Source organism: Pinus tabuliformis, chromosome 7 (genome assembly GCF_031772625.1).
Source record: "Pinus tabuliformis cultivar Carrire ecotype Pingquan chromosome 7, CPIR1, whole genome shotgun sequence".
In the NCBI taxonomy this organism is placed as follows: Eukaryota; Viridiplantae; Streptophyta; class Pinopsida; order Pinales; family Pinaceae; genus Pinus; species Pinus tabuliformis.
Window position 1 is genome coordinate 1969567286 of NC_142293.1, and position 18531 is coordinate 1969585816.

The 18531-nt window shown below is 34.9% G+C and overlaps 1 pseudogene; it reads left to right on the top strand.

The window, feature by feature from the left end:
* The window catches only part of LOC149256359 (carbon catabolite repressor protein 4 homolog 1-like), a 78785-nt pseudogene that overhangs the window by 49606 nt on the left and 10648 nt on the right, over positions 1-18531 (top strand).

An 18531-nucleotide genomic window follows, 5' to 3' on the forward strand; every position in this document is an offset into this window, starting at 1 on the left:
AAGATCCCAGTATAGCAAGTAAAAAACAAAGAATTATAGATCAGTCTTCATAGAATAAAAAAAGAGAGGTATACGCAGGTTCACCATTGACCAAGCCGCGTATACATGCAGGTTCACTATTTACAAGTCATATATATGTACACACACTTTCACAAAAGGAAAAGTGCATATACCTTGGAAAACTAAGCTTTTTGGTTCAAAGTATTTGGTCCATGGTATTTTGATCCATGGTATTGGTCCAAGGTATCTGGTATGAGATATTGACCCTAGGTACTTGGTCCAAGGTATTGGTCCAAAGTGGTTTTGGTCCATGGTATTAAGAAAGGCCTAACACTATAAAAGGAGGAGAAGAGCATTAGGCCAAGGTGTGCAAGTATCGAATATCTGATGAAGTGTGAGATCTAGTATGTAGGTTATTGGGTTATGGTGCATTGCTAGATCTGAACAAGGATGAACCTTAGCGGATGTTGAGGGGCTAGATCTAATGATGGATCAGGATCTTAAGGCATAAAATGAACTATAATTATGTGTTTTTGCTCATGAATATTCTAGATCTGAATAATGACACATATATTATTCTGTAAATGATATGATCTAGTTATAACTGAAGTCTGGAATAGCTGTAGAATTATGAATTAATATTTGCAGATGTATACACTAGTTGGCTTTGAGAAAAGCGCGTATACATGCAGGTTCGACACATGAAATTAGCATATACCTTATAATATATGTTTTAGTTTTTGCTATTTGCTGTTGCAGAGTTCTAGGTTCTCATTTGAGTTTTGGTTACTATATTCTGGTGACAGTATTCTGAATGATCCGATTGATGGCTTGTCAAAGTGATTGATTGACTCAATAGTGGTTCGTTCAAAGGTGATTTGTTGATGCAGATACATTTGATGATTGAATTACACTTATGATGTTATTGATGGATCTAGTCTGAAAATTTATAAAACGTGGTCCCTGGAGGAAGAGAGAAGGTCATAGCCTTCTGTAGGTCGGCGCCTACATACCAGCAAACATATCGGCTAGTACAAGAGCTAGGGGGTTGTAGATCCCTTCCAGTAGTAGCTAGAAAATGAGAGAAGGTTGCAACCTTCTATAGGTAGAAGCATGCGTACTGTTATAAGTATGCACCAGTACAAAATTGTAAACATAATTTTCTTATTATTAAAAGACGACAGAGATGACAACAGCAGGTGGTTTTTACCCACATTGGGTTTCGACCTTATATCTTGGTGTTCATGTGTGATGCTTATGCTTTATTCTGCTTTTTCTGCACTGTCTAATTAATATCTGACATACTGGTTAAATTTAAATACATGATAAACTGGGTAAATCAAAAGTTCTCTACATATACATTGGTTTCTTTAATAACAGTTGTGTGTACATGCTTGTTCACTTAGCTAAAGTAGCATATACAAATCTACCTATGAAAATGAAAAATTATTGAGTTATTGATACTGATTCACCCCCCTATCACTGTTATTTCCAACAATTAGTATCAGAGTAGGTCCTTCCGAAAAAGCTTGATTGTTTGAAGGAAGATCCATCATCATGAATAATTAAGAAAGCGGGGGATCCATCAAACCCCCAATATTTGATGGGAGCAACTTTGTTTATTAGAAGATAAGAATGAGAGCCTACCTTAAATCACTTGGAATAGATGTTTGGGAAATCGTGGAAGGAGGATATACATTTCCATAAGAAATTCATACATATACGGCATGTAAAAAGCAATATGAAACCAATGCCAAGGTTATCAATACATTATTGGGAAGTCTGTCACAATGAAGTTTTGTCAAAGCTATGCAGCTCAAATCAGCCAAAGAAATATGGGATAAAATCATTCTAAGCTACAAAGGAGACTCTCAGGTAAAACGTGCTAAACTGCAAAATCTCATAATTCAATATGAAACTCTTAAGATGCACAATGATGAAAGTATTGCTAGTTACTTCTTACATATAGATGAGGTTGTTAATTGCATGAAAATTTGGGTGAAGAGATAAAGGAAGTTACCTTAGTTGAGAAACTTTTAAGATCCTTGTCTGCTAAATTTGAATCAAAAGTATCAGTCGTAGAAGAAAAATACGATCTACAGACTATTACTATGACACAGCTTCACGGAATCTCAATTGCCTTTGAGATGAGAAAAGGAGGCCCATCAAATATGAGAGAAGCAGCATTTAAAGCTTCAGAAAAAGGAAAATAAGAACTCAATGAATCAGGACATATTTCAGAAGAAAAGGATGAAGTAAACTTTGTCAAGAAGCTTCAACAGGGTTCCAGAAGATTTAGAGTAAACTACCTTTAAAATGTTTTTTTATGGTAGAGTCAATCATTATGATGCCAAATGTCCTCATAAAGATAAAAATGATCAAGGGAAGGAATCTGCAAAATGGAATAGAAAACAAAGTGTAAGTAAAAAGAGCTACTATACTCATGAAGATAGTGATGGATTATCAAATAGTGATGAAGATGAAAATAGTAATGACTATAGACTTCTAATGGCTTATAAAGATGATAAATTTTTGGATGCTTTAGAAGAAGATGAACTTCATGAAGAAATTTATAAACTCAAAATCTGTTTAGAAGAAAAGAATATGATTATAGATACCTTGACATATCAACTTGCTGAAAGAGAAAAACATAATGAAAAACTAGAATGTGAAATTGTGGGTCTAAGAAAGGATCTTGAGAAAACAAAATCTCTCAATCTTAGATTTTCTAAAGGATCATAAACCTTAAATGAAATTATCAAAGTGCAGTGTTCTCCTCTGATAAAGACAGGTCTTGGATATACTGAAGAAGCACCTCAATCACAGAAGCCATCAACCTCAACTAAAAGCTATCTTGATGCAGCAAAGAACAGTAAATAGTATGAAAATCATCAGTAAAGGCATAAGGCAGATCACTAGGTAAATCATGCTCAGTTTGCTCCAAGGATAAGCAGAAGTCACAACCAACCTTAGGTAAATCATAGTGAATTTGTTTCAAAGATGAATAGAAACTACAATCACCATATCAATAGATTCAATAATCGCAGGAACTTCTTCAATGGTCAATGTTTCTCATGTCATAATTTTGGACACAAAATTTGTCAATGTGTTGCTTACAAAACCATAATGACTAGAGAAGCACAAAATCAAAGGAATGTGATATGGATCAAGAAAAGTTCCTATAATAACTTTTCTCTTCTTGAAAATGAAATGGAATGCTCAATCTATAACAAATTTGGCCATGAAGAATCTGAATGCAGGAGCAAATTTCGGAAAATATCTCAAAAGGAGAAAATTCCATTAAATCCCAAAATATGGAGACAGAAAGAACCAAAAACAAAAATATGTGGTATAGCCTTGTATGCAGAAGGACAAGAAAACAAGTGGTACATCGACAGTGGATGCTTAAAACACATGACAACTGCCAAAGAAAAACTACACTCATATAATGCCTTAGAAAAGGAAAATAATGTCTCATTTGGAAAGGACACTCCTGCTGTCATAAAAGGTAAAGGCTCTATTTTCTTGAAAGAAAAAGTTAAAGCTAGGAATGTTATGTAAGTTTATGGTTTAAAGCATAACCTGTTGAGTGTGAGTCAAATGTGTGATCAACGAAATGAAGCAGTGTTTTGTTCAAATGGATGTGTTTTTCATGAGCTTGATAAAGTAGAAATCATGATCAAAGGTACAAGAACTCCAAAAAACCAATACATACTCAAGGGAGGACAACAACAGTGCTATCTAAGAAAAAATGATGAAAATTGGCTATGACACAGAAGATTAGGACATCTAAGCTTTCCTCAAATAAGAAAAGCATACAGATTCGTGATCTTCCAGATATGAGCATTCTTGAACTATATGCAAATCATGTCAATTTAGTAAGCAAACCAAATCTCACTTCATCGAAAAGGAAGGGTCAGCTAGTAAGCCTCTTGAACTTGTTTATACTGATTTATGTGGACCATCAAGGAAAAATTCACGTCATGGAGAAGAATACTTTATATCATTCATTGATGATTTTTCCATAATGTGTTGGATAGGTCTTCTAAATCATAAAGATGAAGCATTTGAAAAGTTCAAAGCGTTCAAAGCTTTGGTTGGAAATGAATCAGATCGTAAAATAAAATGCCTTAGATCTAATCGAGGAGGGTAATTTAACTCGAATAATTTCTTTGACTTTTGTGAACAACATGGAATAAAAAGGCAGTTCTCCACCGCAAGGACTCGTCAGCAAAATGGAGTGGTAGAAAGGATGAACATAACTATTCAAAAAATGGCTCGAGCTATGCTAGATGAATTTGGAACTCCTGCAACCTTCTAGGTTGAAGTTGCATTCGCTACCGTTACTATTCTCAACCAAGCAAACGTTCGGGTAAACAACACTCAAAATCCACATGAACTTTGGTATGGTAAGACTCCTACTCTAAAATACTTCAAAGTTTTTGGAAGAAAATGTTACATCAAAAGGACTGATGAAAAACTCGGTAAGTTTGAACCTAGAGCAGATGAAGGTATTCTTCTTGGCTACTCTTCCTGAAGTAAAGGATATAAATGTTATAATAAAAGACTTCGGAAAACTATTGAAAGTATTGATGTTGTGGTTGATGAAGCATGAAAAAATCCAAAATAGATAAAAACCAAAGATTATGACAATGAAGAAGATGAGAATCATTTTCACACATCAACTCACATTGATTCTGAAGAAGAAACCAATGAAACACCAGAGGAAGAGATAGTAGTAGAAGAAAAGACTCTGTCCAGGTATGTTCAGAAAGATCATTCAGAAACTCAAATTTTAAGGGAAAAAGGGGCAGGTGTGTAGATAAGAAGAACTATTACAAAAGCCTCAAGCTATCTAGCATTACTATCTTCCACTGAACCTCAAAATGTAAATGAAGCATGCAAAGATGAATGTTGGGTCAAGGCCATGAATGAAGAACTTGACCAAATTGAAAACAATAATACTTGGGAATTAGTTCCTAGACCTCATGATAAAAATATCATAGGAACTAAATGGATATTCAAAAACAAGCTGAACGAAAATGGAGAAGTTATTAGAAACAAGGCCAGACTTGTTTGTAAAGGATATGCTCAACAAGAAGGTATAGATTTTGAAGAAACCTTTGCACCTGTTTCTAGACTGGAAGCCATAAGAATGTTTCTTGCTCTCTCTAGTTTTTATAAAAATTAAGGGATACCAATGGATGTAAAATTTTCCTTTCTTAATGGAGACTTGGAAGAGGAAGTCTATATTGAACAACTAGAAGGGTTCATTATTGGAAATGATGCAAAACTTGTATGCAGACTCAGAAAGGCTCTCTATGGTATAAAAAAGGATCCAAGGGCCTGGTATTACCATCTTGAAAAATATATCTACCAATAGGGTTTTTTAAAGGGGTTAGCAGATAGAAATCTATATACAAAGATTGACACTGATAAATTGCTAATAATTGTTGTTTATGTTGATGATATCATTTTTGCTAGCAATGAAGAATCCATGAGTCAAAATTTTGCTTCAGTAATGCAACAAGAATTTGAAATGTCCTTGCTTGGTGAGCTTACCTATTTTCTTGGTCTACAAGTTCAACAAAATAAAGATGGTATTTTTCTCTCACAAACCAAATATCTCAAACAGATCTTAAAAAATTACGGCATGGAAGATTCTAAACCAGTATGTACCCTAATGGTAAGAGGATGTTGTCTCAGCTCAAATGATGAATCAGTAGTAGTACATCAACCAACTTACAGATCCATGATTAGCAGTCTGCTTTATCTAACAGTTACCCGACCTGACATCATGCATTGAGTAGGAATAGTTGGAAGATTCCAAGCAAATCCAAAGGAATCACACCTTCAGGCAGTCAAAAGGATTTTCAAATATATTCAAGGAACATAGAACTTTGGTTTATGGTATCCTAGAGATACAGATCTTACATTTCATGCTTATACAGATGCACATTGGGCAAGAAGTGTTGATGAAATAAAAAGCACTAGTGGTGGTGTATTCTATATGGGTTCTAGGTTAGTGTCTTGGTTCAGCAAGAAACAAATTTTAATTGCATTATCTACAAGTGAAGCAGAATACATGGCCGCTACATCTTGCTGCACACAACTACTTTGGATGATGCAAACCTTGCAATACATTCAGATCACATGTACTCCACCCATCTCCATTCTATGTGATAATACAAGTGCCATCAGTATTTCAAAGAATCCAGTCATACACTCCAAGACCAAGTACATATCCATCAAATATCTTTTTCTATATGAACAAGTGCTTGAACAAAAGGTCAAATTGGAGTATGTTCCCTCCAAAGAATAGGTTGTCAATATATTCACTAAACCATTGCCTAGAGAGACATTTGAATATCTCAGACAAAAGCTGGGAGTAGTTACTGCATCATCCTGCTGTTAAAATCCTATTTTTTCAGAGATAGGTTGTTATACGTGAGTTTCATGAAGCGTAATCACATACATATGTGGATTTCAATGGGCACAATTGCATATATGTTGGTTTGAAGAAAAGTAGTGGGCCAGACTCAAGAAAAAAAAAGGGGGGGTATGCTATGGTTCTGTCGGTTATCTGCTCTGTTTGATAATGGTTACAATCTACTGATAACATGTGGAAATATATTGGTCCTCATAAAGTTGTTGATAACTTGATGTATATATGATTACTGACATATGCAATGATCAGATGTGACAATGAACAGGTGGAATAGGTTTAGGGGGAGAACATGGTATGCTACTAATAAAGCATTGTTGGCATTATGTCTAGAAGTCTTCAATGATGATGAGTTCTAACTTTATGATTATAGGTTGATACTCACATATGTTTATTATTATGGTTGATGATATGGGATGTTCCCTACTGATGATATAATGAAGGTTCTTGTGGAAAGATCATGCAATTCTTGATAATGATATGATATGATGTGCATGATTTTGTGCTACTGCTTGGAGATATGACATATGTTTAGTTGAATCATGGAAAGTTATGATAAGGGAACATATCAAGTTTATCTTGATGAGATCAAGAGGATGATTTGATATATGCCGACATACTTTGACAATAGGTTGATGATATTTTGGGACATATACAGGTTGTTGGTCTGGATGTCGTTGAAAAATGTTGTTGATGATACAAATCATATGGTAGTTGCTTATGACTATCATGGTACTATTTAATTTATTTTGTATTTAATGTAAAGGTTTTGAAAAGACTTAATTTGTAACCCCACTATGCATGGGATGGATGATGTAATGTTTCTTGTTATTTTCATGCATAAACAATTGGTATATCTCCACTTGGTTGGGAGATGGATGTATGTATGAGTCATTGGTGATAGGAAGGTCATTGGTATAGAGTCATGTTCTTCTTTTAGAAAATCTTTTTGCAGACTTTGCTTGTGCTCAGGGGAGCATGGACTCGATCATGGGAACTCAATTAGTACACTTCATCGTATCATAGATTTCAGCATGCAGTCGGGGGGGGCATGACCCTTTGCCCTTGATGTCAAAGGGGGAGAGTGACTTGGTGTGGTTGTTGCCATCAAGTCCAAAGGGGGAGATTGTTGGCATTATGATATAAATATTGTCCTTGATGGCAACTCACTCAGATGAAAGATATCAATATAGCAGGTAAACAACAAAGAATTACATAACAATCTTCACAAAATGAAGAAAGAGAGGTATACACAAGTTCATCATTGACCAAACCACATATACACGCAAGTTCATTGTATACAAGTCTCGTATACGTATACACGCACTTTCACGAAAGGAAAAGCACGTATACCTTGGAAAACTAAGTTTTTTGGTTCAAAGTATTTGGTCCATGGTATTGGTCCAAGGTATCTGGTCTGAGGTATTTACCCTAGGTATTTGGTCCAATTTATTGGTCCTAAGTGGTTTTGGTCCACGGTATTGAGAAAGGCCTAAAACTATAAAAGGAGGAGAAGATCATTAGGCCAAGGTGTGCAAGTATTGAATATTTGATGAAGTGTGAGATCTAGTATGTAGGTTATTGGATTATGGTGCATTGTTGGATCTAAACCAAGGATGAACCTTAGTGGATGATGAGGGACTAGATCTAATGATGGATCGAGATCTTAAGGTGTAAAAGGAACTATTATTATGTGTTTTTTCTCATGAATATTATAGATCTGAATACTGACACATATATTATTCTATAAATGATATGATTTGTGTATAATTGAAAGCTGGAATAGCTGCAGAATTATGAATTAATATTTGCAGATGTATAAGCTGGTTGGATTTGAGGAAAGCATGTATACACGCAGGTTCAACACATGAAAGTAGCGTATACCTTATAAAATATGTTTTAGTTGTTGTTGTTTGTTGTTGCAGAGTTCTAGGCTCTGGTTTGAGTTCTGGTTAATGTATTCTGGTGACAATATTCTGAATGATCTAATTGATGGCTTATCAAAGTGATTGATTGATTTGGTAGTAGTTTGTTCAAAGGTGATGGGTTGATTCAGATGCATTTGATGATTTAATTACACATATGATGTTGTTGATGGATCCAGTCTAAAAATTTATGAAACGTGGGCCCTGGAGGAAGAGAGAAGGTCATAGCCTTTTGTAGGTCAGTACATATGTGCCAGCAAACATATCGGCTAGTACAAGAGCTAGGGGGTTGTAGCTCCCTTCTAGTAGTAGTTGGAAAACAAGAGAAGGCTAAGTCTGCGCCAGTAGAAAATTGTAAACAGAATTTTCTTATTATTAAAAGAGGACAAAGACGATAGCAGTAGGTGGTTTTTACCCACATAGGGTTTCCACCTTATATCTTGGTGTTCATGTGTGATGCTTATGCTTTATTCTAATTTTAATGCACTGTCTAATTAATATCTAACATACTGGTTAAAGTTAAATACACGATAAATTGGGTAAATCAAAAGTTCTCTGCATATACGTTGGTTGCTTTAATAACAGTCACGTGTACATGCTGGTTCACTTAGCTAAAAGTAGCGTATACAAATTTTCCTATGGAAATGAAAAATTATTGAGTTACTAATACTGATTCACCCCCCCTCTCAGTATTATTTCCAATAGCTTGATAGTGAGGCTATTTATTTCTTTCAATCGTCATGTCATTGGTGAGTTTCATTCATACTCAAACTTTTTGTCTTGTCGCCCTCATACCATAAACTACTTAATTTTTTCATTTTTCCATCACCCTCCTAGGATATCCACTTTATGGATATCGACTTGACTTATTGTATTACATGGCCATCGAGCCAGAAAACCACTAGACAGATTAAGTGAGCAAACTTTCTGAGGACGATCGAATATCAATGACCTATTATTCAAATGTGTGAAAAGGAGGTATGCAAACTGAGAGGTAAAACCATGGTTCCACATAATCTTTGCCATCAACCATTGGATCCTTAGGGAAATTGAATGAAGCATTATGTGGAGAGGCTATTACTGATAGAATGATATCATCCGTCTGTCGCCGACTCTTGATTTTTTTCAGTCCCTTTAGTTCCATTGAAATGAATTTCATCTTATACCAACAAACATGGAGTCATTGGGTGGACCCATAGGTTATCGGGCTTGATGCCTTCAAGGTTGAAGATGAGGATTAGAGAATTGGTCCACTATTGATATTTGTATCTTGGGTGGTACTCCAAATCCTAGGTTACAGGGTTGTTGAGGAATTAGCATCACAAGGTCACTTGTGGCATAAGAACCCAAGCATGTGAACGTTGCATCCAATTTTGTGGGTGTGAATCCATGAAGATGTTTGATGAATTGGCACATGAATATGGAAGTGCACCCATAAAGGAGCAACAGGAAACATCAACCACCATTAGATCCCTTACCAAAGTGCATATATTAATTTTTATGTGTTTATGTGGGTGAAAATTTCTTAGAACTCAAGTCAACCTTAGCATAAATGACCCCTCTTATAATGGCTAGACAACACCCTAAGAAACATATAAATAAGATAGAGTTGGAGGATCATTTTCTCGTCCAACAAGTGCATGTCGTAACTTCTGAAGAAAGACCTCACATACCTTAGATAGCGAAGCTGAATAAGAGTATAAGGAAGGAGGGCCTTTTCAATTTGGTTATGGTTTGGTTTGGGCACAGGTATAGAGGAGTGGTGAGCCCTAGTATTGCACCAAGAATGTTGCAACTCACAAGGGCTCCTCAACTCAAATTATCAACCCAGGGTTTTAAAAAACTTCAAGGTGACAGTGCTATATGCACATCATGTAGGATTCCACTAATGCTGCCCTCAGTTATGACGTTAGATCAAAAAGTGTTCAAAGTCCCTTCCTTCTACTGAATTAGAAGGAAAGCTTGATTAAAGGAAAAATTGGAAATTTCTCTAAGTATGAAAATAGAAATTCCATTGACTCAACTTGTGAAACCCTAGCTATTAATTCATGAAAAGATAAAGGCTAACCTACTTACATAAATGGAGCAATGTTATCTTGCAGAATTCATCAAATTACCTATCTACTTGAAGAAAAGAAGCTAATATATCTTGAAAAATTCATCAAAATAAAAATAAGAATCACATCATACCATCTACCTAGTTCACATTTTCTCATAAATCAATAACCTACTTGCATGATAAAGAAACTAACTCTACTCTATTTTTGCAATGAATACAATGAAGGTTTGGAGTGGTCTAGGAGCTTTTCGCAATCATATTATCACAGTTGGGGGTCATTATAAATCTATTTTAAGTCAAAATTGTAGCTTGGTTTGAAACTTATGAAGAAAAAGGTTGCTACAGGTCTACTAGAAGCAATTGCTACATGAGGCCTGTAATGCTACAAGAGGGCATCTGATTGCTTTTTAAAGGTGAAAATGTTGGCTTGAGGCTATGGAGTGGTGAATAGTAGTTGAAGAAAACAAAAGGAGGTTGGTTTGAGCCCCTAGCCAAGCTCAGTACCTCTCGAAGGCATGTCTTGCACTAGGATGAGTTCTCTTGGTGACCTAGACATAATAGCTTATAAAATAGGGTTTTCTTGGGACAAAGCTTGGAGGTGGAATGTAAAGGCGAAAGAGCTCAGGATGGAAGTGGTGAGGGCGCCCTTCCATGTAGATCAATTAGCCCAACAATCAATCATATGCATGCATCCATTTATCATTTATAAAATGAAATAACTTATGATGAAAAATATGAGTTGAATTTAAATGACATCTAATTCATGCAAACCAGTGATCTAATCATTGAACTATCTTCTAAACTAGAGGAAGAAAATGTAAACCAGGACAACCAACACTAATCTGTTTCCAAGAAATCATAAACAAAATGTTTTTGTGTTCTAGTTGTGAGAGGTTACACTCATTCTCCCATAAGAGAGGTGATGTAGAGGCAACAACCATAGGATTTTAGGTTAACTTCTACTGAAATGAAAGAAACTATGAATTCATGGAATCAAGAAGAAACTTAAGTACAAGAAGAGGGACCAAAGCCTCTGGGTTGGGTTCAAACCCAAGGGTCAATAGGATGTGAACTAGAAATGGTTTCATTTGGTTAGAACATAGGGGAATGGTAGAAAGTACAAAAAAATAAAGGAAAGAAAGAGAATTTAAGTGATTATTATCACACTTAGCTTCATATTTTCATATGTAATTTTTTCATATTTTTTCTTTAGCTCATAATTTGCGAGGTGTGTCTTACTAAATACTTACAATATATGTAGAATGTAATTTTGTTCCTTGTTTCAAGATGAATAAAATTGGGGTCTCTTCCCTTTGGAAAAAAAAACTAAAACCTAATATGAATATTATTGTTAATGTTAATGTTAATACTAATACTAATATTACTATTAATATTAGTGTTAATTTTAAGACTAATATTAATATACAAAGTCTTAAAATGTCAACATATTTAATATTGATGTCAATACTAATATTAATAAAATTAATAGTAACATTAATACTAATATTAATATCAGTGTTAGTGTTAATAATATCAACCACAATAATAATCTCAATTTTAAGAAATAATGTAAGCCGGAAAAAATAAATAATGTCAATCTTAATAACACAATAAATATTAATGCAAATTACTATGAAAATATGGATATAGTATTTACCCAACAAAGTCTTTACCCAAAAAGTCTTTAAGATTTAATAATATTAAACACTATTTTTAACAACTAACTATGATTTTTCATAAGTCAATGATGGTATCAATCACATAATGGATCTTGATATTGTAAAGCTTGTAGAAATTTGCCTTGCGTCCACCTTCTTTAGTTTCGAAGGAAAATTCTATGAGAAAACATGTGGGGTGGCAATGGGTTTCCCCCTCTCTACAGATTGAAAACCTATTTATGGAAGATTTCGAAGCAAGAGCTTTAGCTTCAGCTAGATTTAAGCCAAAAATTTGGAAAATATTCATTGATGATACCTTCAACCTATGGCCCCATGGGAAGGAAAAATTGGTATCCTTTTTCAAGCATCTCAATAATCAATCTAATTCCATTAAATTTACCATGGAATGTGAGGTTAATGGAAGCTTGACCTTCCTTGATGTGATTATCTCATAGAAAGATAATTGTTTTTCTCAAACCATGTTTTTCATAAGGAAGCCCACACAGAACAATATCTTCATGCTAAATCTCATCATTTTCTAGCCCAAAAACTACGGGTTCTCAACACTCTAGCTACTAGGGCTTTAAGGTTTTCTGATGAAGAACATTTGGAGGTTGAGAAAACTAATCTCTTTAATGTCTTAAATAAGAATGGTTATAATAAGTTCCAGGGTTTTGAGGCCTTTTCAAAAGCTAGTGAGGGACCTATATCTAAGAAATAGGTTGAGGTGGCTCTAGTATGCAGCTTCCGTTTATCCAAGGGACGACACACAATATTGTTAGGATCTTGAAGAAGCATAATATTGGATCCACTTTTAGACCTTTGAAAACCATTCATGGCTCTTTAAGATCCGTTAAGGACCTGATTTATCCAAAAAGCATGAAGGGTGTTTATTTAATTCCATGTTCTTCTAGAACCCCCTACATTGGAGAGACTAGTCATTCCATTTCTCAGAGGATTCAAGAGCACGCAGTGGATCTTAGGCACTATAGGACTCACTCCTCTTCTCTAGCGGAACATGTTGAATTAAAAAAACATCATATTTTCTTCGAGGATTCTTAGGTCCTTTTGAGGGTTGATCATTTCCATGTCTGAAAATTACGAGAAGACATCGAGATTGAAAAGAGAAGACTATTTATAGGGACGATGGATGGAAGTTAAGTAGCTCATGGCTACCTTCTCTTTGTTCTTAAACACCCCTCTCCCCTACCCCGCTCCCCCGCCCCCATTATAGGGACAATGGATGGAAGTTAAGTAGCTGATGGCTACCTTCTCTTTATTCTTAAACACCCCTCTCCCCTAACCCCGCGCCCCCACCCACCCCGGGTATCTCTCTCCTCCTTTGGTATTTCTCCTTTCCAGATTGGTATGTACCGAGTTCTATATTATCTTTTATTGTAATTCTTTTGGATTTTATTTTGAATTTTGGTTTATTATTGATTTTATGAATTATAATATTATTATATTATTAAACAGATATAATTTTATTGGTTTTTATTAATAATATTGTTATTATTATAAAAACTTCCCTTCTTATTACATAGATATTTCTTTTAGTAAATCATTATTTATAATTAATATAATTTGAATTAATATGATATGTGAATTCCTAAGAATTAAATAAAAATAAATAAATAAATAAATATTAAGTATTAAAAAATAAATAAATAAATTGTTAGAGGATATAATAATTTCTGAAGTATGAAAATTAAACAAATTAAATATAAAATTCAAAAATAACTAACAATTAAATTATTTTTATCCCTTAACGGATCTTTTCATTTATTTTTCTTTTTGAACGTTGGAAATTTACCATTGCATCTCTCGTATAAATTAATGGTCTGTTAATCTTGCTCCTCATCCTTGTCCTCATTATGAACCTAGATAAAAGAAAAACATGTTAACCCTAAAATGGTTATATGATTTCTCCATAAATTCTTAGCTTATATCATGAATCACAGAAACATCTAATCTGAGATTATATTAATTATTTTTATAATTAATAATAATAACTTGAAATTATAAAATATTTAATTCAAATAACATCATTTAATCACACATTCATCTAAACAACTAACACTTAATATGTACATGACCAACTTTTTATAATAAGTTATATTAATTTAATGATATTTCTAATTAATATATATTTATCCTCTTACATCTCTATATTTTTGTTATGACCTGAATTCTATTTATAATAAACCAAGTCTAAACTATTCAATATAGTATCAAACATTGATATTTTAAATATCCCTGTGTTAAATATCATAATTACATTGCAGGTGTTTTCATTCAGGGTTGGGATGGGTAAACATTTTTCAGCCCATGCAATCACGACTCTTCATTTTTTCATCCTCCGTCGAATAAAAAAATGACACGTGCTATCGTTTTTCCTGCCATCATAGCTATAGTTGTTCCCATCAGCTTCATCATCACCTGTAATTTCATGTTTCCCGTCGGCTTTGTCCTTGCCTATAATTTCATGTGCTTGAGGTCGATATTTGCTACGACTAAAGCTCATGGCTATAGGTTAGTGAAATTTTTGGTTATCAGGTAGATATTCGTTGCCTTCAAGAGGTTCAAGTGATCATTTTGAGGAGTTCTTTGCACCTGAATTAGAAAATCATCAGTACATAGTTGTTTACAAGAGGAAAACAATAGAGGTTTAAAGTGGCACAACTTATGCAATTGATGGTTTTACAAATCTTTACTATCATGGTTTTTTTTCACTTGTTCAGAACTATGAGGTTGAATTCAATAAAGTTTCACAGTCTCTGACAGAAGTTGTGGTGCCATCAAGTCTGAAAAAGGCTACTCTTAGTCAGTTTCTTAAGGATAATGTTACTTTCATTATAGTTTTGGAGGAAAAGGACAGTAAGCATGGGATCGAAGCCCTTGCACTTGGAAAACGTTAAATTATTTATGTACCTAATACACACATAAATTCCAATCTGGATCTCAAGGATGTCAAACTTTGACAGGTTCATACTCTTCTTTAAGGACTAGAAAAAATAGTTGCCAATGCAAACATACCTATGTTAGTTTGTGGATATTTCAACTCAATTCCTGTAATAGTAAAAGTTGAACCCTAACATTTGGAATTAACAACAAATCCCCTTGGTATGTTAGGTCCTGTAAGAAAGATTTGTTACCAACTACCTCTCATTAGTGCTTATTCTTCCTTTGCAAGAATGGCAGGAGTAGAGCAAGGTTTATACCATCAACAAAGAAGAACAGACCGTGCAAAAAATCAACCTTTATTCACCAATTGTACTAGATATTTTCTTGGAACTCTTGACTATACTTTCTATACAATAGATTCACTTATGGCGGAGTCTTTACTAGAGATTTTGGATGAAGAGAGTCTGCAGAAAGACATAGGTATTCCTTCATCTAAGTGGTGATATGATCTTATTTCACTTATGCCAAAATTTTGATGCAGGCCTAGGGCTCGCCACGAGCATAAAAATGCGAGAAATGATGTTCCGTTTGTCGGGGATTTCTGGTTATTCCAAACAAAATGCAGTGGAAAAATCCTCTTTTACCATTGTTAGGAATTTTCTGATGAATTTCGAAACAACAAAAAAAATGTGAACAGAGAGTAATACTTTGTTTTGGGAATTTCTGATAATTCAAAAACAAAAGAACAGAGCATAAAATAATACTCTACTTTGCCACGGGATCAAAAACTGAACAAAATAATGCTCTGTTTTAACATAGCGAAAACAGAAAAAAATCGCTTTGCTGTAACCGGTGTTTCAGCAACGCAGTGTTTTTCAGTTGTTGTTCGTACTGTTACAGCAATGTAATTTTTTTCAGTTGTTGTTCGTATTGTTACAGCAACGTAATTTTCGACGTCAAGTCTATTTTCGACTTACAGTGTTTCAGCAACGATGTTTTTGACGTCAAGCCTATTTTTGACTTACGGTGTTTCAGCAACGGTATTTTTGACGTCAAGACTATTTTTGACTTACGGTGTTTCAGCAACACGCAAAAAGAAACTTCTATTTATAAACAATAAACTAACTGATAAAAATACGTCTTCCTCACATAGAGGGATCTTCACAAAAGATTATGCTAAAGAGCATCTTCCTCTTGACAGAGGGATTACAACAGGAACGCTTCAGTTCCACAAACCAAATTTTCACTATCTCAGAAAATTACAATTTCAGCACTGTTGTGCGATACAAAAAAAACTCTCAATCTATTTCCCCTGTTTTCTACACTACTGTGTCTGCATTTTATAGTGAGGGAAAGGGTCTAACTTATCCATCACCGCTTTAACTTGCTGATGAAGTCTTTGCTGCTCATGATGAACAAATCTGATCTTTTGTTGTATTTCTTGAGTCAGTGGGGTTGAAATTTATTGTTGATAAATGCTGCGACAGCTCGAGGCTGGTTCTTTTCTCTTTCAGCCATTCTGCTCATTAATACGGTTGTTGAGAAGTAATGGTGTAGCACTAGATCTGATCTTCGTCCTTCGGGAACACAAAAATGATTAAAGAGTGAAAAGATGGTAATGGCGGTGACTTAAAAGAAACAGAAATAAATGTGGGGCGTCGGATCAGGAAAAATAAGTAAAGTAGCTGCTGTTGTTCAACTGTTCACTGCAGTTGAAATTATAATTTCAACACTCCCCTTTAATTTCAACTGTTGGGTTATCAGTCATACCCAAACGTTTCCTTAAAAACTCAAAACTTTTCTGGTCCAATGCCTTGGTCAGAATATCCGCAACCTGTTCTTGAGTCCTACAATGTTGTAATATGATTTCTCCATTGTTCACCAATTCTCTGATGTAGTGAAACTTTGTGTCTATGTGTTTTGTTCTCTTGTGGAATACAGAATTCTTGGATAATGCAATAGCTGAGCTATTGTCACAAAAAATAATTTTTGATGTTGCCTGCTCCTGGCATAGACTTCTTAACATTCTCCTCATCCAAACCGCCTGACACGCTGCTGCTGTAGCTGCCACATACTCTACTTCTGCTGTAGATAATGACACAATTGGTTGTTTCTTGGAAGCCCATGAAATGGCTCCTGAACCTATGTGAAAAATGTAACCAGATGCGCTTTTCCGGTCATCTACACTTCCAGCCCAATCACTATCTGTGTATCCAACTAAATCTGAATGTTCTGAAACAGTAGAAAATATGCCATACCTTTTTGTACCTTTAACATACCTCAGAATTCTCTTTGCTGCCTGCCAATGTGTTTCTTTTGGCCTCTCCATGAATCTGGAAATTAAACTAACAACATGCATTATGTCCGGCCTAGTTGCAGTTAAATACATAAGGCTGCCAACTATGCTCTTGTACATGCTAGGGTCAAAATCTTTGCTAATGTCCTCTTTGCTGAGTTTTAATCCCATCACTGTGGGAATGATTGCTGCCTTGCTGTCCTGCATGTTAAATCTGCTCAACACTTCGTTTACATATTTTGCCTGTGAAATAAAAATTCCATTTTTATTTTGACCTACTTCTATTCCTAAGAAGTATCTCAGCAAACCCATGTCAGTCATCTCAAATTCTTCTTTCATGACTGATTTTAAATTTTCAATGAGGTAGTCATCATTACTTGTAAAAATCACATCATCAACATATAGCACAACAATTAAAATTTTACCGTCTTTTTCTTTGATGTAAACTGTGGGTTCTCCCTCACACTTCTCAAATCCGTTCTCTAGTAGATAGGAATCTATCCTACTGTACCACGCTCTTGGCACTTGCTTCAGCCCATAAAGAGCTTTCTTCAATCTGCAAACTTTGTGCTCTTGGCCTTTCTTCTCATAGCCTAGAGGTTGCTCAACGTAAACCTCTTCCATTAACACTCCATTCAAGAATGCTGACTTCACGTCCATTTGGTAAACTTTCCATTTGTTTTGTGCTGCTATGGACAGCACTGCTCTCACAGTTTCCATTCTTGCAACCGGTGCGAAAGTCTCCTCATAATCTCTCCCATACTGCTGCTTGTATCCCTTGACAACAAGTCTTGCCTTGTGCCTTTCTATCTTGCCTTCAGCATTACTCTCGGTCTTGTAGATCCATGTAACTCCAATGACTTATTTACCTTTTGGTAGATCAACTAAATCCCATGTCTTGTTTCTTTCTATGGCATTCATCTCCTCATCCATAGCTTCTATCCATTTCTTATCTTTAATTGCTTCTTCGAAATGAACAGGGTCATCAACATGACAATACAAAGCAAACAGAGAATTCATACCTTCACCATAAATATCACTTAAATTTCTGACCTCTTTCATTTCGTGTGCAAGTGCTTGTAGATGCACTTGAATTTCCTCCTTGTGGTGTGCTTGGAGAAGCACTCTCATTTCTTCTTAAGGGTGTCTCTTGCTGTTCTGGTGTTGGCGCTGTTGTTTGGGGATGTGTTTCAGCCAACTCTTCATCATCTTCATCATGAGACAAACAATTTTTAACATTAACT